The 26,227-nt window shown below is 51.0% G+C and overlaps 1 protein-coding gene across 6 annotated transcripts in view; it reads left to right on the top strand.

Annotated features, from left to right (window-relative positions):
- The first annotated feature begins 221 nt into the window (after positions 1 to 221).
- PKNOX2 (PBX/knotted 1 homeobox 2) overlaps positions 222 to 26,227 on the top strand; it is a 298,309-nt gene continuing 272,303 nt past the window's right edge. For 5 of the 6 annotated variants that reach the window (XM_070782942.1, XM_070782949.1, XM_070782947.1 and 2 more), the window contains exon 1: positions 573 to 671. The gene's annotated coding sequence lies outside the window, so the exon portion shown is untranslated. Of the gene's footprint in view, positions 316 to 572; positions 672 to 26,227 lie in introns of those variants that run through there. The other variant, XM_070782943.1, reaches the window with a different exon arrangement.

Here is a 26,227-nt window from a genome sequence, read left to right on the forward strand (position 1 = left end):
AGAGCAGAAGGAGCTCTTGAGAACAGGAATAACTAACCAGAGTGTCATCTGAGCACCTTTTCTGGGGCCAGGGTAATGAGAATTATTCAAATGCAATCATAAAAATGAGGCCAGCCAGGCAGCAATGGGGTGGAGCTGGGAGAGGAGTGGGGGTAGGGGGAAGGATTTCTTGCCAGTCTTAAGTTTCATAATTTCTGGGGAGTGCTCTCAGGGTCCACAGAAGAAAATTTCCCCGCATCTCCACCCCGCTGAACTCAAGTTGTCTGGAAGCCCCGCCTCGGTTGTCTGCCGAGGGGGACTTGGCCTGGGTTGCAGGTAGTATCCCCGAGTTCCTGGAGGGCAGGGGGTGGGGGGTCGGCTGCGTTCTTCCGTCGGAGGCCACTTCTCACTCTGAGGTTTTCTCCCGGCAGCCGGAGCCGGCTTAGACGTCTTAGAAAAGTCTCCAGCAGAGGGAGACACTCCGGCGGCTGCTCCGACTTGGAAGCGGCCGGGGCCGGGAGTGGGTGGGGGTGATGGGGGGGTGGGGAGAAAGGGGGAGTGGGGAGAGGGGAGGTGTGTGGAGGGGGGGGGCTCCGGGGGGCGGGTCCCTGTGCCGCTGACGTCCCGAGCAGTGCTGGGAAGTATAGGCTGTGTTGTCACGCCGGTGTCAGTCTGATGAAGATTGGCATCAGGTAAGCTGTCATTCATTTCCATGTCAGAGACGCTTTTGCAGGCGGCGGCGGCGCGGCGGCGGCGGGTGCTGCTGCTGCGGGCGGCTGCCTCAGAGCGCGTGTGTTTTATTCCAGTCCCCAAGCCAGAGTATTATTCATTGCGACAGGGCAAGGAGGAGAGAGGGAGAGAGGGAGGCAGCAGGGAGGAGAGAGAGGGAGGCAGCAGGGAGGAGGGAGGCAGGGAGCAGCGAGGGACGGCGGGAGCGTGCAGAGGAGCTGGGGAAGCGCCGGGAGAGCGCGGAGCGAAGCAGCGCGAGCGGCGTTGAGGCCCGGGAAGGAGGCGGCCCGCCCGCGCCCGGGCCCGGCCAGCGCGCAGCCCCGCCGCCCGGCCGCCTCGCCCCGCTCGGGCCCTTGGCGGGGCGTGCATTGTCCACGAGTGCGAGGAGCGGGGCTGCGGACTCGGACCCCCGCGGGCCTAAGACACCGTAGCGGGCGGGCGGGGAGCTGCGCTCTGGGTGCGCCGGGGACCCGAGTAGGGACTCGCGCGCGGGCCGGCGGAGCCCCGGTGCCGGGAGCTCCGGGCTGGGCGCTCCGCGGGGGAGGCTGAGATCGGCGGGCCGGCTCCAGGTTCGCTTTCTTTCTCCCGGCTTCGGGCGCCCTTCGGGCCGGCGCTTCCTTGGCGCCAACAGCTTGGAGCTGCCTTCGAGCGGCTGGAAGCCGGAGCAGCCCCAGACTCGGGCCGGGTGGCTGGAGTCCGGGAGCCGCGGCCGCGTCCTGCCCGGCCTGGGGAGCCGGGACGAGTGAGGGTTTGCAGGCGGATCCGTGGGGACAGCGGAGCACGAGCTGTGGATCAGGGAAGCCGGGATCGCAGGGGCCAGGCTCGGGGACCCTAACGCGGGAGGAGCCGTTAATTTGTAGCGTTACTAGCTTTCCAAGGATTGTTGGGAGTCTTTGGCGAGGTGTGGGGAGGCGTAGGGGCCCTAGGCGAGATTCGGGAATTGGAAGCCCTCCTGGCTTAAGAACTAGGGCACGAGTTCGTAAGAGGTGGGGTCGGAAAGCGCTCAAAGAGAGAGAGCCGAGGGGGATGGGGCAGGGTCCCGAGTCTGCTGCGCAAAGTTTGCGTTTCTTTCGGGTGAGGCGTGCGGGGCTTTCCCGACTCCAGATCCAGAGGAAGAAACGAGCCACGCGGGCCGCCTTTTCCGGGGGCTCTCAGGGGAGAACCCGAGGTTCCGGCGCTGTGTGGAGACCAGGGGCTAGGACTGGGAGTAGGGCGAGGGGTGGGCGGTGGTTGTGCATCAGCCCTGAATGAGGGCTGGGCTTCGGGACGAGGTTAGAGTTCGGGTTCTTAGGATCCAAGCTGTTTTCAGAAGCCGGATCTAAGGGCCGCCGATCGAATCTGCACACCGGTCAAAGCAGGGAGCCGGAAGGCTGGAGTTAGGGGCCTGGGCTTACATCTGAGGCTGGAATCGGAGGAACTGGTGGCGTTTTTTAAGGTTTAGCCACGGGTTCACGGCTTTTTTTGGAGGCGGGGTGGGGAGTTAAAACTATTGGAATTTGGGGAGGGTCGCGCCCGGGAGTCCCCACTCTCAGTGGGTTGAAAAACGATTAGGTAGGCAATGAAAGTAGTTGATGGGCGCCATGGCCGGCGAGCCCCAAATTCCTGCCGCTTATCCCCGAAAGAGGATCTGGAGGAAAGGACTTGAGGAGCGCAGGACCGGGTCCTTGGAGAAAGATTCCGGGAAGCGGACAATTCGAAGGGGTGTTCTGGGCGAAGCGACAGGGTAGCCTCGCAGGGCCAGGGATGGATAGGGACCTTGGCGGCTCGGCGGGCTCCGGAAGCCACTTGGAGTCTGCGGGTGCAGCGCGGCGGGGTGGGTGCCGTGGCTCGCAGGGGCCGCGGCCTGCGCGGGGGGCGCTAGCAGTAAGGCCTCGCTCCAGGCCTGGGGAGTCCGGGCTGCGGCGGAGGGCATGCTGGGCTCGAACTCAAGCGCCCGGACCGGAGCCGCCAGCTGTTGACCCGCAGGTTCTGTCTGCACTTCCCCCCGGCCTCGTCCGGAAGCCCACACGCCGGGCCGCCCGTGTGACGATCCGCTTGAGAAAGGGGGGTAACTTGGGGTCCTCTGCTCTTAACCCTTTGCCCCAGTACTCCTCCAGCGTGTTGAAATGTTTTCCAACTAGTGGAAACCGAAAGCTTCACATCTGAAGCAGATTTAGACTATCTCCTCCTCTTCAAATTTAAGAAAATGATGGTGTCCAAACACAAGCTCTATTACGCAAAGTCCTGGTCCCTAGCCCGACCGCGTGCCCTGCATTCTGGCCTTCCCGAGGCTTCAGGACCTTGGTAGGCGGAAGGTAGGGAGGGTCTCCTGTCTCTGATCGCCCACTCAAGCTGCACCCCTCTTGGCTCTGGCCTAGCTTGGTGGGGCCGGGGAGGGGGAAGAGAAGTCCCGACTAGGAACGGAGATTACCCCTTGGGCCACTGGAGAAGCAGAGTTGGGAAGTGAACAGGAGGAATATTTGAAATTTCTCCTTTGCCATCTCAAACCCACTGTCCCAGCACTCTGCACACACCGCGCCCCTCTCCCGGGCAGCCAGAAGGCGCTTCCGGGACGCAGAAGGCGCGCGACCCACGAGTGGCCGCGGCGGCCCCGGGGCGCGGCGGCCGCCCGGCGGCGGAGCTCCGAGGCTGTTGTTTTGCAGGCTTGGAATTCAGGCGCCCTCTCTCCCGCGGAGAGCCCGAGGGCGGGAGGGAGCCGTGACCCCACGGAGACTCCCCGGTCACCGCCTCCCCCTTTGTGAGCGCGAAAAGCATGAAAGCCGAGAGAAAGGGATGCTGTTCAGAATAAGGGGCAGGGGGTTACCGGAGGGAGATGGGCCCGGCCACCGCTCACAGTAAAATGCCTCGTGCAAATTGCACTGAAGTGTACCCAACTTGAGACTGGCTGTTTTATGATCCTTTCTGCGAGTTTACAGCTCTCTGCTTTTAAGTCCATAGATTGCTTTAAGTTAATGAAAGTGCTGCTTTCAAAAAGGGCTTTTATTGTGCGGCCCTGGCAAGTCCAGCACCTCCCCTTTACTCTTCCAAAATGGGCCTGTTTAGAAAGAGGGAGCCTCCTGGAGTTTTCACATGGACAGAGCTTGGGGGGAGGACGCCGTATGACAATGAGGATTAATAAAAATCAATGTCCAAGTCATTCGGCAAGAGGAGCTCACTTCTTTTCCAGTCCAGCGCCATCTGTACATTCCTGTCTTGCCTTTTGGACTTGCACTGAGTCTGACTGCAAATGTGGCGGGGTGCCTCCCCCTGACACCCCCCTCTCCGCATTGCTTTATGTAGGCCTGACCTTGTTCAATTAAACTCAAACTGGATTTCAGGATTTCAACTGGCTGCCCATTCAAACTGCAACTAAAATATTTACTTGGGACTGGGGGAGGGGCTTTGCCTGGCATTCAGGGAGATAGATGTGTTAAAATGTCAGGGAGGATGGCTGGGAACCTTGAGAAGACACATGGAAGGCTGTTTTCCTGGGCTTTTTTCCTTTTCTCAATCTATTTGGCACAAAAGGTGAGATGACAAGGTTTTTGACTAGGTCCTAACACAGAAACTGCAGTGGGGCTGGCCTGCGGCTTTGACCGCATGTCATAACCATTTAAACTGTGGTTAGTTGTTCAAAGCCCAAAGCTTCTCCAAGCTGGGTTTCATTAACTCTACACCAGTTGCCTGGAAGTTCGGTAGCAATAAATTGTATAAACACATTTGAAGTAAGTTAGTGATGAAATAAGGAGAATTACTGTCTTGTGAGTGGAGAATCCTGAATTCATGGAGTTCTAGCTTAACTGGAAACATACCTCCTCTTCCTTGGCCTTGATGTTTATGGGTGTACCAGAGTGTGTGTTAAATTTCTTTCTGCTATGTCCATCTTCAACCTGGGGCTGTAACTCATTAGGGACCAAGGCATGCCTAGAAAGCAAAAAAGCTGGGTTTTAAAGGGCTCTCTATTAGCCTGGTTTAGAAACCAAACCAAACCCATCAACCTGACTTCCTTACCCTGGATGAATGCAATGTGCAACAGAAACAGCAGCAGAGCAGACCAAATTAGATTTTTAAATGTTAGCGGCTTAATAATACTGTGTTGTTAGCAATTGAATTTGTTTTTATTAAAGAAACAACCTATAAAATTTATAGGCTTCCAACATGTTGCAAGATTTCCTTGCTATTTATTTAGCCTCCTCCCCCTCTTCTGAAATTCTATCTTCAATTTCAAACTTTTTGTTCCCGATTTATTTAATTTGGAGCACATTTTCTAAATTAGTTCAAGGAAGGTGAGAAATGCAGTTATAAGTTTTTCTTTTTTCCTGTGCCGTGCGGCACCAGGACAGCGATGCTGTAAGATATATATAAATGTGTGATGCAATTGCCCGAGGTGCCGGCATGTGAAGCAGAGTGTCTGGATCAAACAAAATGCAGATCAGTGTAGGGAGAGGATGAAAATGATGCCACAGAGGAAGTTACGTGGGGAATGAAATCATCACGAGCCACCGTTAGCCTTGATTCTAGCCAACACACCATGCTTTGTATGACACTTCAGATGAGATCCGTGACTTACTGAAGATTGAATTAGGCTGAGAAGCCGAATTTTGGAGGAGGAGCCTTACTGGCTGGGCTCCGTCCAGGCTGCATGGCCAGGCTTGTTGCGATGAGGATCTGCTAATTTAATTAAAGCTAATACCTGGTGGGACTTCCCTGGTGGCTCAGTGGAAAAGAACCTGCCTGCCAATGCGGGAGACCGGGGTTTGATCCCTGGGTCTGGAAGATCCCCTGGAAGAGGAAATGGCAACCCACTTCAGTATTCTTGCCTGGAAAATTCCATGGACAGAGGAGCCTGGTGGACTACAGTCCATGGGGTCAAAAAAGAACTGGACACAACTGTGCGATTGAAGAGCACCAACAATGCCTGGTGCGAAAGGGAGGAGGGAGGTGATGGAGGCTGGCAGGTCAGCGTGCCGCGCGGTGTTCAGGCTGAAGCTTGGGGCCCTGGCAGTTTTATGCCCTGTGACTGTCTGGCTTCATGACTAAAGTGGGTCAGCTAGCTAAGCTTCCAGGTCTTGGTTTCTTCGTCTGCAAAGTGGAATGTCTCACACAAATTCCTCATTAGGCCCTGAGAAAGACTGCTGCCTAATCCCTCACTCTAAATAATAAAGGAAATTGGAGGGAGGAGACTTCTGAGAAGTAAAGTTGCTTTCTTTGTGTTTTCTTGATCTGCCGAGCCCCAGAGCTGGTCCCCACAACTCTCAGGAGTTCCCAGTTAGACTTGGGTGGAGGGACTGAACTCCTGCCTTTCTTATATCCTAGAATTTGAAATCCCTGCCGTGATTCCAAAATCCACCTGGACTTTTCCTGGAAAGGCAATTAACCCCGAACTGGGGGAACCAGGGTACTGATTCCCAACAGTGCCACCTGGAGTAGCTTTCACCCATCAGATGAACACAGAATCTGACCGATCAGAAATGTTGTCTCTTTTCTTTATGTCACTGGGAAGAAGAGGCTGGGGTTGGGGGTGGGGGGGTGGGGGTGGGGAGCAGGGTGGGCGCTGGTCTGGAGCTAACTGCAGCTTGAACCTCGCTGAGCAGCTTCCACGCTGGCAGATCAAAGCAGATTCTGGGCCAGAAAGCCTGAGAAGTTACACCCGGCCCTTACACAAAAGTGCATTTGCACTTGGAACCTCCTTCCGTTCCGGCGCCTGATTTTTCAAAGCTAGCCAGTGATACTGGAGACAGGCTGCAGTGGAATGCTTTGCCTTTAAATCTCCCTCATCCGGGGGTGGGGGGAGACTTCTTGGGGTAATTTTTCCCTCCGCACATCCTTCTCCAGTGGTCACAGGCAGCATCTGTTTCCAGTCTGATGGGGGAAGAGCTGGGACACACAGAATGAGGGTGGAGGGAGATGGAAGGCACTCCTTCTACCAGAGCTCGACTTTTCCTCGGTCCAGATCCCCCAGGAGGAAGGAGGAACCAGCCCTGGGCAGCTGGGGAAGAGCTTGCTGCCAGAGTGTTGTCTTGAGGGAGATCTGCTGTTTGGCTTGGATCTCTCACCCCCCAGCCCTGCCCGCCTGGGTTTCTAATTACAAGAAGGATGGTTCTGCTAAGACCTATCTCACTAAAAACACATCTTAGTGTGTAATAAGAAACCCTAAACCAGGCAGGATATTTTAAAACTGAAGCAATGAAGATTAGATTAAGTTCTCCACCAAACAGCTCCGCTCTCATATTATTTTTGGCTGGAATGTGGAGAAAAGCCGCTAGCCCTAGGGCCCAGGGCAGACTCCGGAGGGTTTGGATGGGGCTGGGGAGGGTGGCGTAACTGTTACTTTCTCTGCTCAGTAGGAACATGGCCAGTTTCAGTACAGCTCAGGCCAGGCAGCGGGGTGCCTTGTGGGGGGAGGAGGGAGCCTGAGGACAGGGAGGAGACCCTACCCAAAGGGGCCAGAGAGTGGTCCTGAGTCAGCAGGTCACAGGGCACTGAGAACCTTTTAACTCCCTCACATCATCTAGTCTTCTGTGTTCAGTTTATGCTCCTACCCGCCCCCCACTGCCCCATCCCAAGCCTAGTTAACCCAGCCATCCGCCACGTGGCCTTTGCAGGATCCTTAGTTTGTACAGGCTTTCCTGACTAAGAAGGTAAAGAATCCACCTGCAATGCAGGAGACCTGGGTTCGGTCACTGGATCGGGAAGATCTCCTGGAGGAGGGCATGGCAACCCACTCCAGTATTCTTGCCTGGAGAATTCCATGAACAGAGGAGGCTGGCTGGGGGGCTACAGTCCATGGGGTCCCAAAGAATGGAACGTGACTTTCACTTTCACTTCAGTTTATTGGGTATTTTTCTGGGTGGAGAGAGGAACAAGCAGTTGTGCAGACTTCCTGGTAATAGAGTAACCAATAATGGGGCAGAAGAAGCCCTCACTGTCTTGACCAGGATGGGCAGCAGGGGGTCTATTCAACCCTTTGTTCCTTCATTCAGCAAATACTTAGAGTGGCTCCTCTGTGCCTGGCATGGTCCTCGGCACTGAGGACGCAGCATCAAAAACAAATGGAACGAACACATGTGACCATCAGGTCACTGCCCTTGAGTAGTTTGCTGCAACAAGTTCAGAGTACAGGTTAGCTTCAGAAAAAAACCACATCAGAAGTCTAACTCTACTAGTTACTAATCGGGTGAATTTAGACAAGTTGCTGTGGGCTTCCCAGGTGGCACTAGTGGTAAAGAACCTGCCTGGCAATGCAGGAGACATAAGAGGGTTGGATCTCTGGGTCGGGAAGATCCCCTGGAGGAGGGCATGGCAACCATCTCCAGTATTCTTTCCTGGAGAATCCCATGGACAGAGGAGCCTGGAGAGAGAGAGTTCATAGGGTTGCAAAGAGTCGGACACAACTGCAGTGACTTAACATGCACACACAGACAAGTTGCTTACCATCTCTGATTCAGTTTCCCCATCTGTAAAGAGGGAAATAGAAGAACATAGCTCATAGAACTGTGGAGAGAGGGTCTGTAAAGTGCGAGCACAGTGTCTGCCCCCCAGGATGGGCTCAGTTGGTTTTCTGTCCAGCTTGTGGCTTATCCAGCCTCCCCTTTCCCTTGCCTTTCCTTCCCCAGGACATGGCCTGGGCCTCCCACAGGTCACTGGCACAGCAACAAGTGCTGAACAAACAGCCGTGTGCTCCCGTCTGCATGCAGACTTCAGGAGGGGCTGTGGTAGAAATGGGGACACAGAGCGTGTCCCCAGGGACTGTGCAGCTCCAGGAAGGACAAAGTTGACCCACAAAGGACTGAGAGATGCGTGCGCATGCACTGAAGTGAAAAGAAAAAAAAAAGGTAGAAATCAATTGTTAACAACAGAGGCAAGAGGAGGATGGGAGGCTGCCAAGTGATGGGGGCTGAGTGGAGGTGAGCTCTCAGTTGGTCTGGAGTTGGAGGGGCAAAACATGAGACTGTCCAGGTCAAGGTGCTCCAGTACTGTCCTGGTGATGGCTGGCGGTGGGGGGTGGGTGGTGGGCAGACTGTACTAGGTTAAAAAGTCCAGCCTCCTCTGACCACAGCCAGGGGGTCAGAAGGGGCCACCACTGCCTCAGGAGAGCCTCCCAGGCCTCCCTGTTGGGGAATAGGCTGGTTTCACGCCTTGATCTTTCAATGCATAGAATTTAGGATTATGATTTAGTGCAGGGGGCCAACCAGCTAATTTCACTCCCGGCTGTGATGCGACTCTCTTACCTACCATCCCTGCACTCCCTAAGCCAGGAGAGCAGAGGCTAGGCCCACACCCGGCCCTCTCGGGGGCCACGAAGCTGCTGATGCCAGAGCAGCTGGGATGTGGAGAACAAGGATTCTGCCCCAGACTGGCCACTGGCTTGCTGTTGACCTACAACATGTGACTGACCTGTGGATGTCAGTTACTTCGGCCATCTAACCAGGAGCTGGAACTTGCTCTCAGAGGCCCCGCTCAGCCCAAAGTTCTGTGATCCTGTGTTTCCTTCCATGGACTTGATTCACACAGAGATGGTCATTGGAACCACTATTGAAACACCAAACCAACAAGTATGACGCGTAGCAGCCAAGGCACGGAGTGTGAGGGCTTGGCCCTGGGGTGTCCTTCTGTTGTAGGGTCTCCCAAGACAATGGGGAGTTGACAATGGCTTTGGCTTGATCGATGGCCTTCCCAGGGTGAATGGGCAAGTCTAGCAGTAGGGGCGGGCTTCCCGGGTGGCACAGTGGTAAAGAACCCACCTGCCAGTGCAGGAGACACAAGAGACATGGGTTCCATCCTGGGTCAGGAATATCCCCTGAAGGAAGAAATAGCAACCCACTCCAGTATTCTTGCCGGGGAAATCCCATGGATAGAGGAGCTTGGCGGGCTATAGTCCCTGGGCATGACAGCAACTGAGCACATAACTCACAAAGAATGGTAGGGACAGCTCCATGAGGTGGCCTTTTATCTGAAGACTCACCTGCCTCTTTAAAAAGTGCCGTTTGCTTCTTTTGTTGAGCTAGTGTGGTGCTGGGAGAAGGGTCACTGGCTTTGGAGCCATTCTGTGTTCTGACCCTGGATCTACTACAACTAAGCTTGTGTCCTTTGGCACATCATCGAACCTCCCTTAACCTCACTTTTCTTAGCTAGACAGGCTGCTGCTGCTGCTGCTGCTGCTAAGTCGCTTCAGTTGTGTCCAACTCTGTGCGACCCCATAGACGGCAGCCCACCAGGCTCCCCCGTCCCTGGGATTCTCCAGGCAAGAACACTGGAGTGGGTTGCCATTTCCTTCTCCAATGCATGAAAGAGAAAAGTAAAAGTGAAGTCGCTCAGTCGTGTCCGACTCTTAGTGGCCCCATGGACTGCAGCCCACCAGGCTCCTCCATCCATGGGATTTTCCAGGCAAGAGTACTGGAGTGGGTTGCCATTGCAGGATAGTAATAATACGAAGCACATAGGACTGTTGGGTGAAGAAGGGAATGGCAACCCTTGGGGTCGAGAAGAGTCAGGATTGAGTGACTAACACAATAAGAGGAGTATTGTGACTTTTCTAGAAGAAAGTATCCATAAGCGTTCACGGTGAATATTAGCTTTTTTCCCCCAATTAGAGAATTTTCTCATGCACTCTCTCGTCTGAGCCTCTCAACTTTGTGACGCTGTCTCACTTTACAAGGGAGAGGAACCTGGGCGGAAGCGACAGAGCCAGGAAGGGACGGCAGATGCCTCTGTCTGTCCAGGGGGACACACGGTAATTAGGGTGGCCTGCGTCCACCTATGATGATGAGGGCTCTTTCTTTAGCCTTCCAGAGACAGAACAAGCACCGCTGAGCTCTAAGAGCCTCCGTGTCCTGAACTCTACCTTGCCCTCTCCTGAGAGTCTCTTCACAGGAGCCGCCTGAACCCAGCTCCCCGCCACCCAAACCTTTGTTTGGCAAACTGCAGGTACCTCCTGGCTGTTATGGAAACCCAGACTATCTGCGTTGACGGATTTAAGGACCGCCGGGGAGGGCTCGGGACTGAGAACGAGCTCCTGTCACCCTGAGGCCCTGGGCGCATACCTGGAGTCTCTCTGGGCTGCTGTTTTTTCACTTCCACAAAGCTTTCAGGAGGGCTGGGGTGCCTGGCACGGAGATGGGGAGGTGGGTTTCGGGCAGGAAGGCGAGGTGATGGCAAGGGCAGTGGGTGGCAGAGCTGCAATGCCATCACCCTGCCTCCACCGGCCGCCGCGGCTGGGAGGTGGCTCAGAGTGAGCCGACTGATGTGATGTCCTGGGGCTACACGTGTGGTCCTCTGGCTCTCCGTCCTGACAGACACGGGGGACCCTGAGGCTGTAAGTGGCAGGGCCTCTGTCTGGGCTGAGTCCAGGGTGGTTCAGGGAGTCTAGATGGAGCAGGGGGAGTGAGCCCACACCCAGAGGTCCCTCATGTGGTCCTCACTGCGCTGTCCCTTGTCTCTGAGTAGTCTCCATTCCCAGGCCTGTGCTGAGCCGGGGGTCCAGGGCTGTCCCCACCCTTTCTCAGGTGAGGCCCTGCTCTGTGTGGGTTGTGAGTTCAACTCCAGGTCAGGGGCTGAGAGAAGCAGCCCAGAGAGATTCCACATGTGCACCCAGGGCCTCGTGGTGACAGGAGTGTGTTCTCAGTCCTGAGCCCTCTCTGGTGGTCCTTAAATCCGTCAGCGAGCCACCTGCTTAATGAAAGCCTGGCCATGTGCTGTGTGGTTCTCAGGGCCTCGTGTGTTTGACCTTCGACACGCCTCTTAGCTTCTCTGGATCTTGGCGTCCTCATTTTACACAAGGAGGAGGTTAGATAAGATTGTCCTCGAGGCCCCTTCCGGATCTGCTATTCTGTGACTCTGGGGGCTGTCCATGCTGGAGTGTGTGCTCCCGACGCCCAGGCGCCCTGCGTCCGGAGGAGGTGGTGGGCTTCAGGGAATGTTCAGCCCAGCGGTGGTAGGACTGCCTGGCTCTGACTAAGCAGGGCGGGGTGGGGAGAAGGAGATTTAAGGGCAGCCGGGTCTCACTTAATTTGGGTGCTGGAGCTGGCGAGCTCCCACCGAGGGGCCCTTTCTGAGTGGGGGGGATAGTCATCAAGCAGGAGAGACCAGCGGTTAGGGAGCTCAAGTCTGATGCTCTCCTGTGGCCTGAGCAGAAGTGGTGGTTTTGCACTGTTGCCTTGATGGGAGCGTGTCTCATGGCCCCATCTCCCTCCAGCCCTCTCTGGGAGGAGCTGACTAGATGCACAGTGGGGCGGCAGTCCCCTGGGGGCTCGTCACTCGTCGTTAGTATGACCCGGAGGACAGCCAGAGAGCTTGGTGGGACTCCCCAGCTTTCCCTGGGGGCCAGAGGAAGGCATCCCGTTAGCAGCAGTGAGATGGGAGGATGCTACCACCTGTAGACGCCCAGACTGTTGGGAAAAGCCCTTTCCAAGCTGGACGTCTGGTCTCCTGGAATACTCTTCAGAGTCGTTTCCATTGAAGGGAGAAAAGATGGAGAGAGCTCTGCACTCGCGGGCTGTGCTCTGGGTGGTGCAGTTAGCTGCTGGCAGGGGACTAGGGGAACGTCCCCCACTTTCTTTCTGCACAGAGTCCAGCTGCCGCCCGTCCACAGTGGGGCTGGATTCCGCTGGGAGGGAGGAGACCAGCTCCCATAGCGAGCATGCAGACCACGGGAAGAAAAGGGCTCTTCTGAGTCCTGTGATTTTTGAGTTAGCTGCACAAGTCCGCAGGAGAGTGGGGACCCTTTCACTACGTTCTGGGAGCACTCACTCTTTATCTGGCCATCATCATAGACCCAGGAAAGAAAGTGAGGCTCAGCGTGCGTAAGAGAACTTGCCAAGGGTCACCCATCTGGTTCGGTGTCCCTCTGGATCAGTGGTCTTTTCAGCCCAGCTTGCTGCCTGCTCTAGGGAGACGTGTATTTAGGGGTAAGTTGCTATGGATGGCTTGCTAACTTTTTTCTCCTTCTCTCTGCCAGCCTAGACCCTCTGCTCCAGCTCATAGCAGGCTCAATGTGAGATACAGGGCTTTGACTGGGTAGGTCACAGGTGATGAGATTCTGGCATGACAAGGAGCATGACTGAGGCAGACCAGTGCCTCATGAGCCAGAGCCTTGGGTTTGAGCTGAGACTCAGCTGTATGCTTAGTGCATGGCCTTAAAAGCTGGCCCCACCATCCTCCTCAGTAAAATGGTGGTGATAACGCCTACTGGCCAGGACCACCTGAGCTAGCAGATGAGGATGTGTTGGCATATTACATAAACATAAACAAAAGTGCCTGCACTGTGCTTCACACGTAACATGTGGGGGAGAAAATCAGTTGGCACAGACTCTATGTTTCTTAATAGTTTAGGGTTGAGCACACATACATGCACACACACACACATACTACACACACCCTCCTCATGCTCACTCAGAGAGTGATGACAACCCTGTTTAAGTGATTGAAAGCTGGCAGGGTGGCCGTTCACAATGGCCCCACAGCTGGGGCGTGAATGGGTGGTTTTCTAGATTCCCGCATAGAGTCAGCAAACCGGAATTGCAAGCCTACTATGTGCCAGTGGTTGTCCCCACTTAAGTTTTCTCGTTTGGCCCAGTGAGGGGCCATCTCGGGCCTGGTGTGGGGAGGCTTGGCTTCTGCTGGGTCCCATCAGTCTGCACCAGGCCATAGGCTCCTCCCTGTAGGTAACATTCATGCTATAGATTTTTACTGAGCACCTTGTACATGTCAGACCCGGTGAAGGTGCTGAGGAGACCGTGAACTAGGCAGACAGGCACCCTGCCCATGGAACTCACAGTCTTCGGGGGAGATGGGCATTTGAGTTCTGTGAGTAATTAGTGAAACCATGATAAGAGGCATGGAGGAGAAGTCCAGAAAATGATGAGCACATAGCTGGGGGATGTGCGCTCCTCTGGGGATCTGGAGGGCATCCTGGGGACATGAGCTTCATGCTGAGGTTTAAGGGGAACTGGTGAGGATTCTAGTCACCTTGGGCTGGGTTTGCCTGACCTCGTGGTCACTTGAGGCCCTTCCTGAAGAGAGAGAGTAGGCCAACCCCTCATCCCGGGGGGCTCCTTTTCCATCCCAGGCAAGGGCAGAACAAGGTGAGAGAAAGCCAGTGGGCGCCAGAGACAGCCTGCCAGGGATTTTGCTCTCACTTGCCATCTCTGGGGTCGCACAGAGTTGGACACGACTGAAGCGACTTAGCAGCAGTAGCAGCAGCAGAGTTTACTAGGCGGCTTCACAGAGCAGAGCTGATGCTGTTCCCACAGAGCCCCTCCCCCTAACCCATCCTTCCACACTCCTCCAGGGCACAGCCTCCAGGGGAGCCTTTAAACGATGCAGGCCTCCCTTGCCCATTCTTTCCTGGCTGGGGCCCTGCTCGTATCTGGGGCTGCCTGGTGATGTTGCCTGGTGATGTTCACATTCATGTCTCACCTGAGTTGATTTCTGGAAACCCCTTAAGGGCAGCAGCTGTGAGCTGGGGAGGAAGGCTCACCCTTCTTTCTTGGTACCATTGAGAGGACTGTATTCATCACAGATCTGGCCCTTCCCCCTAGATGGGATGAAGTCAACCTCTTGAGTTGTTTCCTTGGTGAAGTTGGAAACACTGGGAACAATAGATGAATATTTTGTAGTCTGGTCCTTTGGAGGGGGCACTGGAGAGGCAGGAGTGGGTAGCCAGAGAGAGACTGATGAGTTTAAGTGACTAGGGCTGTAAATGCAAAGTTAAACAGATGATTTAAAAAAAAAAAAAATGGGTGCTTGCAAGGGAATAGCTGGTGGTACAGAATGGACCTTTGCCTGAGGCATCAGCATCCCCCGGGGTTGGCAAAGTGTATCTGCCTTGGGGTTGGAGAGGTAGGGCCTCACTTATGCCACAGGCTGGATGTGTGATTTTGGGCAATTTCCTAAGCCTTTGAGCCTGAGTTTCTTCCCTTTTGTGAAATTGGGAGAACAAAGACTCTGCAGAGTTTCGATGAGCCTGGTCTAGTCCCTGGTTGCTTGCTTGCTTAATTGTTTCAGTTGTGTCCAACTCTTTGAGAGCCTGTGGACCATAGCCCACCCAGCTCCTCTGTCCATGGGATTTTCTAGACAGGAGTGCTGGAGTGGGTTGCCATGCCCTCCGCCAGGGTATCTTCCTGACCCAGGGATCAAGCTCGTCTCCTAGGTCTCCTGCATTGCAAGTGGATTCTCTACTAGGGAAGCCCCTAGTCCCTGGCACAGGGTACTAAAGATGTGTGGGTTCCTTTCCTGCATGTCCTTCTCTCTCCCCACAGTGCTGGACACAAAATTCCCCTTCAGGAGTCAGGAAGGAGTGGGTGCAGGGAGGTGTGGGCCTCTCTGGGGAGCCCAGCTGGAATGGCTGTCCGAGGACTGCAGGCTGGAGGCATGGATGTCAGAGCTGGCGAGTCTTCCCCAAAGGCCGGGCACAGTGTTCTGGGGCTCCCGCAATAATCAGAACAGGGTAAGTGGCCGTGGGAGGGCTGCAGAGCAGAGATTCTTTGAATTGGGAGGATAGGAGGGAGGAAATGAACACTTAGGAAGAGGCTGCTCTGTGCTTGCCCTTGAGCTAGGTGCTTTAGCACCCATTGTGTGAATTTATAAATGTAGAAGCATAAAATTTTAAAGTCTCAGAAATCTCAGAACTGGAAAGGACATAAAGACATCTATTTCAGCCTCTGTATTTTATATATGGAGAAATGAGGCTCAGAGAGGGCAGTAATTTGCCTAAGGTCACACAGGAAACTGGTGGCAGAGGTAGGTTAGAAACTGCCCAGGCCAGGACAGTTGGAGCAGAGCAGAAAGAGCACAGATTTTGGAATTAGACAGACTTAGACTGTCTACAAATGTGCTTACAGTATGACCTAGAGAAACTTACTTCCTGAGCCTCAGTTTGCTCAGCTGTAAGATGGGATAATAATTCTCGACTCAAGTGGTGGCCATGAAATAGAAATGAGATTACCTGGGTAAAGTGCCTGATATGATAAGGGGGCTCTATGGGCTTGAATCCTTTCCCCTCTCAGCCCTGCCCCCTCCCCACTTGGCTCAGGGCTCTGACCACACCCACAGGGCCTCCAAAGAGCCTTGAGCTGGTCCAGCCTTGTCCCCACTAGGGTGCCAATACACAGGAGGCCTGGGGGCACTCATTCGTTTCCTCATTCAGTTATTCAAGTACTTACTACGAATCTCGCGAGTGTGCAAGGCATTGTCTTGGTGCCTGGGCTTTATTGTTGCTGTTGTTCACTTGCTAAGTCATGTCCAACAATTTGTGACCCCATGGACTGCAGTGCACCAGCCTCCCCTGTCCTTCACTATCTCCCGGAATTTGCTCAGATTCATGTCCACTGAGTCAGTGATGCCATCTAACCATCTTATCCTCTGCTGCTCCCTTCTCTTTTTGCCCTCAATCTTTCCCAGCATCAGGATCTTTTCCAGTGAGTCAGCTCTTCACATTAAGTGGCTAAAGTACTGGAGCTTCAGCTTCAGCATCAATCCTTCTAGTGAATGTTCAGGGTTGATTTCCTTTAGGATTGACTAGTTTGATCTGCTTGCAGTCCAAGGGCTAGAAAGGAGCAAAAACAGATGTAGCCTCTAGCCTGATAGAGTTTTCAGTGGATGGAGAGAAACATTAATTAAAAAAAAAATCATACAAATAAATTTGAAACAACACATGTAAAAGGAGCTTTGACGGGGAAAATGTGGAACTATGAGAGCATTTAAACAGGAGATTTTATTTAGAGAGAGCAGGGAAGAGTCTGCAAGGAAGAGAAGTTTGAGCTGAGATCTGAAGGGAGAGGAGGAAATGAGTGAATAAAGATGGAAGCAAAGAGTAGGGTTTAATCCCTTGGCCAGGAAGTTCCCCTGGAGGAGGGCATGGAAACGCCTTCCAGTATTCTTGCCTGGAAAATCCCATGGACAGAGGAGTCTGGTGGGCTACCGTCCATGGTGTCCTGATGAGTCGGATACAACTGAAGCAACTGTGCACACATGCAAAGTGTATTCCAGGGTGTGTGCCTGGGGGAAACAGTAGGTGTGAAGGCCCTGGGGAGAGAGGAGGTATTGATGGATGGCCAGGGGGCCAGGGCAGAGAACCATGTCAGGAGGGACAACTTGGAAGAGCTGGGAAGCACGCACAAGCAGTCTGATCTGGACCAGGCAGCACGTTTGGATGAGAAGGGAAGACCAAGGCTGTGATTCTAAAGTAGAGACAAGGCTAAAGCTTGGCTAAAGCGACTTCCCTGCTGGTCCAGCGGTGACGAATCCACCTGCCAATGCAGGGGATACGAGTTCGATCCCTGGTCCAGGAAGATTGCCCAGGGGCAACTAAGCCCGTGCACCACAGTGACTGAAACCTGCGTGCCTAGGGCCTGTGCTCCGAAACACGAGGAGCCACCGCCCCGAGAAGCCGGCACACCCCAGCTAGAGAGGAGTCCCTACTCACCGCAGCTGGAAAGAAGGCCGAGTGCAGCAACCAACGCCTTGTGCAGCCAGAAATAATAAATAAAGAAATAAAAAATTTAAAAACGCTGGCTATAGGCCCGGAGAGAGAAACAGAAATGAAAGTAATAATAATAAAAATCATAAATAGATTGCAGGTCCTTGGTGGAGAGGAGGGAGGTAGAAGTAAAAAATGAGCAAATCCATCATATAAGTGAACGGTGTCAAATTCATTTACGTCAAAGCCTTAATGATTTGGATTCATCGTTGAATAAAAGCCGAAGCCCTCACCGTGGCAGAATCCCCACCTCCCCAGTCCCGTTCCTCTCGCTGTCTTCCTTTTGCACTGCTCTGGCCAGCCAGATCATCCCCACCCAGATTTCCCTGTGGAACCCAGAGGGGTCAGGCATGCTTCTCCCTTGGGGTTCTTATACTGGCTGTTCTCTCTGCCTGGAGCCCTCTTTCCCTGACCTTTGTTTGACTCGCTTTGATCTAGGCAGAGCTGAGGGCGAGACCCTCAGGATTCAGGATTCTTAAACATTTGGGGAACTTCTGAGAAGATCCTCCAAGTCATGAGTCCCCAACCTCTGGGATCTAGTGCCTGGTGATCTGAGGTGGAGCTGATGTAATAATAGTAGAAATAAAGTGCCCCGTAAATGTAATGAGCTTAAATCACACTGAAACCACCTGCTCTGACCCCTGGTTCGTGGAAAAATTGTTTTCCATGAAACTGATCCCTGGTGACAAAAAGGTTGGGTACCACTGCTCCAAATGGTCTATGAGGTTGTGGCTGTTCTGTGTGTGAGGTGGGCAAATAATCTCCCAACGATGATGAGCATTTGTTTCTCAAGACCTGGGTCCAATCAGCTTCCAGTGTTGAGCACTCTGCTCTTCTGCCCGCCCCCTCAAGCCCCAGCTCCACCCAGACTGGCCACTCTTGGTCTTAGGCTGGAGCTGGGATACACAGAGAAGATGTCTTTGCCCTGGTGCCTGGGCCTTTGGGGGCTGTGCTGGGGGACAGGCCTCAAGCTGTGTTCCTATTCAGAGTGGGAGCCATCAACGTTATCCTTCAGCTGATGTTTGCATTCTGAAAATGCATTTGTTTTGTTTTGGAGCCACAGAGCACGGGAAAGCCTCAGTCACCGGAGGCCAACCATCTCAGTTTGCCGGGAGCCATACTGGTTTAGTGCTTTGGTGCTGAAAGCCCCAATTTCAGGTGGAGCCCTGGGTCCCGGGCGCTGGGGTGGTTGGTAACCCTGTGAGTCAGTTCAGACAGACTCATACAGCCACTAAAAGCTGTCTCCTTGCTCCCTCCATCTGGCTTCTGAATCTCTCAGCAATAACAGAAGTCCCCAGAGGGCCTAACAGAAAGATAGAAGCTTGTGGCTAGAGATAGTGGTTTAGTCGCTAAGTCATGTCCAACTCTTGAGACCCCCATGGACAGAGGAGCCTGGCAGGCTACAGTCCATGGGATTCTCCAGGCAAGAAAACTGGAGTGGCTTGCCATTTCCTTCTCCAGAGTTCAAATCCCACGTCTGTTGCGGACTATCATCTTGACTATCATGTAAACCTGCGTTTCAGGGTCCTCTTTTGTAAACATGGGGACTGTAATAGTTCCACGATGGTGTTGGGTGGGGACTCAGATGGCCTGATGCGTATATAACTCCTGGCACATGATAGGTGTTCCTGTCACAGGCTAGGTCATCATTTATTCCCAGTGTTGGCTATCAGATCAGATCAGATCAGATCAGTTGCTCAGTCGTGTCCGACTCTTTTCGACCCCATGAATCGCAGCACGCCAGGCCTCCCTGTCCATCACAAACTCCCGGAGTTCACCCAGACTCACGTCCATCGAGTCAGTGATGCCATCCAGCCATCTCATCCTCTGTCGTCCCCTTCTCCTCCTGCCCCCAATCCCTCCCAGCATCAGAGTCTTTTCCAATGAGTCAACTCTTTGCCTGAGGGTGGCCAAAGTACTGGAGTTTCAGCTTGAGCATCATTCCTTCCAAAGAAATCCCAGGGCTGATCTCCTTTAGGATGGACTGGTTGGATCTCCTTGCAGTCCAAGGGACTCTTCAAGAGTCTTCTCCAACACCACAGTTCAAAAGCATCAATTCTTCGGTGCCCAGCCTTCTTCACAGTCCAACTCTCACATTCATACATGACCACAGGAAAAACCATAGCCTTGACTAGACGGACCTTTGTTGGCAAAGTAATGTCTCTGCTATAGGATGGGAGAAATCACCACTTCCTTTCTCTCAGAGAGGCTGGCCTAGGCACCCCCAGCGCCATGCACAGAGGGTTCTTAAATGGGCTGGGAGTCATCTGGTCAAGGGACTCAGGGCATGATGGCTGCAGCACGTGACAAGTATGTTTCTGACCGTGGGTCCCCTGCCGTGTGGATTATTGGAGACACGTCTTAAGTTCATGGCCAGCTACTCCCTGCCTCTCTGATGGAGGGTGAACTGTGCTCATGGGACAGGAGCTCTTTTTTTTTTTTATAAATTTTTTTTACATTGACCTTTAAAAAAAAAGAAATTTATTACTTATTTATTTGGCTGCACTGGGAACTTCCTCGATGGCTCAGCAGGTAAAGAATCTGCCAGCAATGCAGGAGACACAGGAGATGTGAGTTCAATCCCTGGGTTGGTAAGATCCCCTGGAGGAGGGCATGCCAACACACTCCAGTATTCTTACCTGGAGAATCCCATGGACAGAAGAGCCTGGCGGGACACAGTCCATGGGGTCACAAAGAGTCAGACACGACTAAGCACATGGCACACAGATCTTCACTGCAGCATATGGGATCTAGTTCTCTGACCTGGGATCGAACCCAGGCCCCCTGCATTGGGAGCACAGAGTCTTAACCACTGGACCACCAGGAAAGTCCCTACATTGCTTATTTCAATGGCCAAAATGAAACAAAGGAGATAAACATGATTTCCAAGGCATTCTAAAAGTCACAAGAAGAGATGATTGTTTTCAGATCAACTCTTTTCCTGGATTTCCAGTCTAACATTGACTTTGACAAGCCGGGGGCATCAGCAGATTGCACTCCCTCGATGAACGGAGTATTCTTGAAGGGCCAGTCTGAGCAGGGGACGGACTCATGCAGAGAAGAGAAGACCAATGGGCTGTTACTCGAAGCTGAACATGCTCTATTTCCTGTGAGGTTTTCCTCTGTTGCCTGTGGCCCCTCCATTTGGCTCAAATCCATTTTCAATTTGTTTAGCACCCACCGTGCACCAGCCACCAGGGAGGAAAACAAAGATGATGAGCTTTGGCCTCTACGTGAAGGAGATTACAGTTTGAGTGGAGAGAGAAGTGTGGAAACATGGAAAATTAAATTATTTGGAGGAGTTACATAGCAATACAAGAGGGTGGATCGTCAGAAGAGATGTTCCAGGACAGAGAGGATTCCTTACCGAACAAGAGACACAGAGAAGAGCGTCTCAGAGGAAGGCGATGTAGAGGGCTGCAAGACCCAGAGACCTGATGGAACAGGCGGGTGGGGTACCAAACCCCTGATATGTATGATCTTGGAGCAGGCTTGGGATGCAGGTGTGACTGCCTCGGTTTTTTTATTTGTTTATTTTTTCCAGTATTTAAACTCTTTATTTTATACTGGAGTATAGCTGATTAACAATGTTGTAATAGTTTCAGGTGGACAGCAAAGGAACTCAGCCACTCTCCCCCAAAGTACATGGCTCCCCAATGGCTACATGTAGCCACTCTCCCCCAAACTCCCCTCCCATCCAGGCTGCCACATAACAATGAGCAGAGTTCCCTGTGCTCTACAGTAGATCTCTGTTGGTTATCCATTTTAAATATAGCAGTGTGTACATGTCCATCCCCAATTCCCTAATTATCCCTTGCCTCCATCCTTCCCCCCAGCACCACCCCCCGACAACCATAAGTTCATTCGCTAAGTCTGTGAGTGACTGATTCTATCTATACATATGGCAAAGGCCGAGCCGCCCAGCTGATAACTTTGGCGCAGAAGCCAGGCCTATCTTCGTCTCAACTTTTCCAAGAGCAATCCTGTCTCCCATGAGCTAGACCCTGAAATTTGGGAAGGATTGACTAGTCAGGGAAAGGAGAGCCGTAAGCAAGGGTGTGAGTGAAGAAAGTCAGGGAAAGAAGAGCCGTAAGCAAGGGCATGTGTTGGGGTGTTAGCCAGCTGGCCAGGAGCCGGAAAAGTCAGCCTTCTCCTGGGGAGTAGCACCCCCAGTCTACTGTGGGGTAGACACTTGAGCCTCCAGAATTTTGCACATGCTGACTGCTGTTCTCCTCAGGACCTCTCCTCTCCACACTCAGGAGCACCCAATGTCTTTCTCTTGGCCTGAGTCGGAGGCTGGCTAGGCCAGCATCCTCCAAGAAGACCCAATAAATCCCTAGTGGTAACAGTAATAATAACAACACCATCTCACCTGTATAATGCATTTCTATCTACATAGTCCTTTCATTTGAGACCTGAAACAAACCATGAAGAAAGATGTCCTGACGACTGAACACAGGCCAGGGCTCCAGGAAGATTACTCATTGTTTATTGCTGTGTATGCAGCACATAAGAGGTGCTCAATAAACATTTATTTGGTCTCACTCCATTTGTGTGTACCAGATTCCAGCCCCTCTGTGGAAAGCAAGCAGCATTTCTGTCCTTCTCTCCTAGAGTTTGTTCTCTGTGCCCAGTGGCCCCATGTCTCAGCCAAGTAGAAGCTGTTGCAAAGCCCACATGCATTTATAACTATTGACTTCAAGGTTGAAAGAAATCTGAGTTTTTCTCTTTGGTTAGGTTCTCTGTGTTCAATTTAGTTTCACGTGAGAAATTAAATAACGACACTTTATCCTTGTCCTTTTTTTTGAGTAAAATATAAAAATTTGCCATTTTTAACTATTTTAAGTGTATAATCCAGTGATATTAACCACATTCACAATGTTGTACAAATGTCATCATATCTATCGTCAAAACTTTTTCACCACTCCAGGCAGATTAAACAATAACTCCTATTCCACCCTCATTCTGCCCTTGGTAAACTCTAATTATTTTCTGTCTCTGGGAATTTATCCATTCTAGCTATTTTATCTAAGTGGATGATAGTATACTTGTCCTTTTGTGACTGGCTATTTCAGCGTTTGTCTGTGTTGTAGCACATAGAAGAATTTAATTCCTTTTCACGACTGAACAGTGTTCTACTGTATATATATGTACCATATTTTGTTTAATCCAGTCATCTGTTGATGGACACTTGGGTTGTTTCTGCTTTTCAGCTATTGTGAATAATGCTGCAACTGTCTGAGTCTCTATTTTGAGTTCTTTTGGGTATGTACCTAGGGATGGAATTTCTGGGTCATATAGTAATTTGGGCTACCCTGGTGGCTCAGATAGTAAAGAATTTGCCTGCAGTGCAAGAGACCCAGGTTCAGTCCTTGGTTTGGGAGGATCCCCTGGAGAAAGGAACGGCTACCCACTCCAGTATTCTTGGCTAGAGAATCCCCTGGACAGAGGAGCCCGTCCATGGGGTCGCAGAGTCAGACATGACTGAGTGACTGACACACACGTAATAATTCTACATTTACTTTTTGAGGAACTGCCAAACTGTTTTTCACAGTGGCTGCACCATCCCACTAGCAAAACTCCAGGGTCCGGATTTCTCTAAATGCTCACTAACACTTGTTTTCTGTTTTTATTGTTGTTGTTTATAGTCATTCTATTAGCTTTGAAGTGGTGTCTCATTGTGGTTTTGATTTGCATTTCCCTAATGACTAATGGTGAGGCATATTTTCATGTACTTACTGGCCAATTTTTTTTATTAAAATTTTTTTTTCTTATTGGCTGTTTATATCTCTCCTTTGGAGAAAATTCTATTCAAGTGCTTTACTCATTTTAAAAATGGATTTTCCTCTTGCTGTTGAGTTGTGGGAGTTCTTTATATATTCTGAATATCAAACTCACCTGAAATGTACCTTGCAAAGATTTTGTAGGTTGTCTTTTCACTTCCTTGATATTGTCCTGTGATGAACAAGCTTTTATTTTAATGAAGTTCAATTTATATACGTTTATTTTGTTACTTACACTTTGGGTGATGTATTCTAATCATTGCCAAATCTGAGATCATATAGAATTATCCCCATGTTTGTTTTTTTTTTTTAAAGAGTTTTATCTCTAATTTTAGGTTTTTGATCCATTTTGAGTTAGTGGTTTGTATGGCATGAGGTAAGGTCTAAAGCTTCATTCTTTTGCATATGGAAATCTAGTTGTCCCAGCACTCTTTGTAGAAGAGACTATTCCTTCCCCCAGTTGAGTGGCCTTGGTACCCTGTATATACTCAGTAGCTCAGTTGTGTCTGACTCTTTTGCGACCCCGTGGACTGTAGCCTACCAGGCTCCTCTGTCCAGGGGATTTTCCAGGCAAGAATACTGGAGTGAATTGCCAGAATCAATTAACCATTAATGTATAGGGTTACTTCTGGACTCTTGATTCAACTCTGTTTAGACTACTGTAGCTTTGTGGTAAAATCTGAAGTTGGGAAGTGTGAGTTTTTCAACTTTGTTCTTTTTTTTTGCCCCAGGATTGTTTTTTATATTCAGGGCTTCTTGTGATTCCATGTGAATTTGAGAATCAGTATTTCTCTTTCCATGGCAAAACCTGTTGGAATTTTGATAGAGACTGTGTTGAATCTGTAGATTTCTTTGAGTGGTATTGACATCTTAGCAATTGTAAGTCTTCCTGTCCATAAACGTGGAATGTCTTTCCATTTATTTAGGCCTTTTTTAGTTTTTTTCAGCAATGTTTTTTCAGGTTTCTGGGTAAAAGTCTTTCACTTTCTTTGCTACATATGTTCCTGGGTATTTTATTCTTTTACATGCTATTATAAATAGAATTGCTTTCTTAATGTCCTTTTCAGATTGCTCATTGTTGGTATATAAAAACACAACTGATCTTTGCATGTGATCTTGTACCCTACAACTTTGCTGAATCTATTAGTTCTAGTAGCTTTCCTGTGGATTCTTCATGATTGTCTATATGTAGGTTCGTGTCATTTACATATAAAAATTTTGATTTCTTCCTTTTGAATGCCCATCCCTGGTGGCTCAGATGGTAAAGAATATGCCTGCAATGCAGGAGACCTGGGTTTGATCCCTGGGATGGGCAAATCCCCTGGAAAGGGGAATGTCTACTCATTCCAGGATTCTTGCCTGGGAAATCCCATTGACAGAGGAGCCTGGGATCATAAAAAGTCAGACATGACTGAGTGACTAACAAATTCACTAGCTCTTTTTTTTTTTCTACCTAATTTATCTGGGTAAACTTCTAATAAATGTTGAATAGTAGTGGTGAAAGTGGGCATCTTGTCTTATTCCTGATCTCAGGGGGAAAGTCCTTCATCATCGAGTTAGCTGTCCACTGCCCTTCTGATGATGGACCACTCCTAGGGCCCTGAGCCAGGTGGGAATGGGGGATATTATCTGCTTTATTACTGAATAGATGTATTTCTCCTGAAGGAGAATGTGTTAGTCTTTTGGGGCTGCTATAGCAAATTACTGTACACTCAATAGCTTATAAACAATATAAATTTATTTCTCACAGTTATGGAGCTGGGAGAACCAAGATCAAGGCACTGGCAGATTTGGTGTCTATGGAGGGCTTACTTCCTGATTCATAGATGTCCATCTTCATGCTGTGACCTTACACGCGAAACGGGCAGGGAAACTCCCCGGGGTCTCTTTTATAAGGACACTGTTTCCATTCATGAGGGCCTCACCTTCACAACCTAATCACTTCTCAAAGGCCTCATTTTCTAATACCATCATATTAAGGAATTGGGATTTCCTCATGTGAATTTTGGGAGCACATTTTCAGTGTATAGCAGAGAATCATATCTGGAGCCTGTTCAAAGACAATACCCACTAATTCAAAAATATTAATTTTATGGCAACACCAATCACACTAATAAAGTGTTAGCTGAACTAACAACCTCCCCCCGCCCCGCAATTGTTAAGTTCCTGCTATGTTGCTGGCACTTTCTTTACATCATGTGATCCTATGATAGCCCATGGAAGCAGGTTTTTTATTATTACCTCCCCCATTTTAGAGGCGAGGAAAGGAAGGCTACGGGGCAAGATGATTTATACAGCAGGCAGATATTCAAAAGAAGTTAGGTGTGTATGGTGACTTTCCTGATTTGTAAATTGACTTCTTTTCTGTCCAGTAATTTTCAAGGGGAGAGAGTGATAACTGCCCTTCTTTGCAGGGTGTTTCAGAACCTCCCTGGGGGTGGAGGGAAGGAAGGCGTTCTTAAAGACATTGCCACCCCTCAGCCCATCCTGACTGATCACTCATTCAGGGGTGATCTGACCCCAGTAGGGAATCATCGATGCAAGGATTCACCATGACTACCGAGCTTGCTGCAAACTACAGGGGCGAGCAGTGGAAAAAAGGTCGAGGGCCACTGCAAACCACAGCATCCTTTTTCTTTCACATTGTTGATGTCACCAGATCAGCTAGAGAGACTTGGGGACTTGATTCCATCAGGCGATTCCAAGGGGGAAAACTTTCTGAGGATTAGGAGCACCATACTTGGAGTTCAAGGAGAAGTGCTGGGCCAGGCAACTTTGTCCTACCCCAAACCCTGCGTTGTTAACTCAGGAGTAATCAACACTCTTAGAGAGATTAGCTTTATCGCGAAACTGCAGCCACAGGTACTTGGATAATTCATAGCCAATGGTTAGTTTCTGCCTCAAATTTCTGGGTCACTGGAGCTCTGTAAGATCCTATTCTGGACAATGATACAAGACCCAGTTGGTGGACTTGTGTGTCTTCCATAGAAAAAGGGCGGACATGATCCTGGAATAGAGAATCCCGACTGTGGAAAGAGGATGGTGGGAGGCAGCCTGTAGAAAACTCTTAGGTTTTCTGAGTCCTCACACAAAAGTCCATGTCAACCCAGGACAGGGGAAGACTACATGTTTGCTCTCTTGATCTTGAGGGCATTGAATTTCCTTTTCTTTTCTTTTCCACCTCATTTTCTGCATTTTAGTTGGAAGAGGGACCTGGTGAATTTACTTCCCTGCTCCCTCTGTTCTGCTTGGAGCAGGATTTACTGAGTCTCCTGCCAGC

This window comes from Bos indicus, chromosome 29, assembly GCF_029378745.1.
Source record: "Bos indicus isolate NIAB-ARS_2022 breed Sahiwal x Tharparkar chromosome 29, NIAB-ARS_B.indTharparkar_mat_pri_1.0, whole genome shotgun sequence".
NCBI classification, from domain to species: Eukaryota; Metazoa; Chordata; class Mammalia; order Artiodactyla; family Bovidae; genus Bos; species Bos indicus.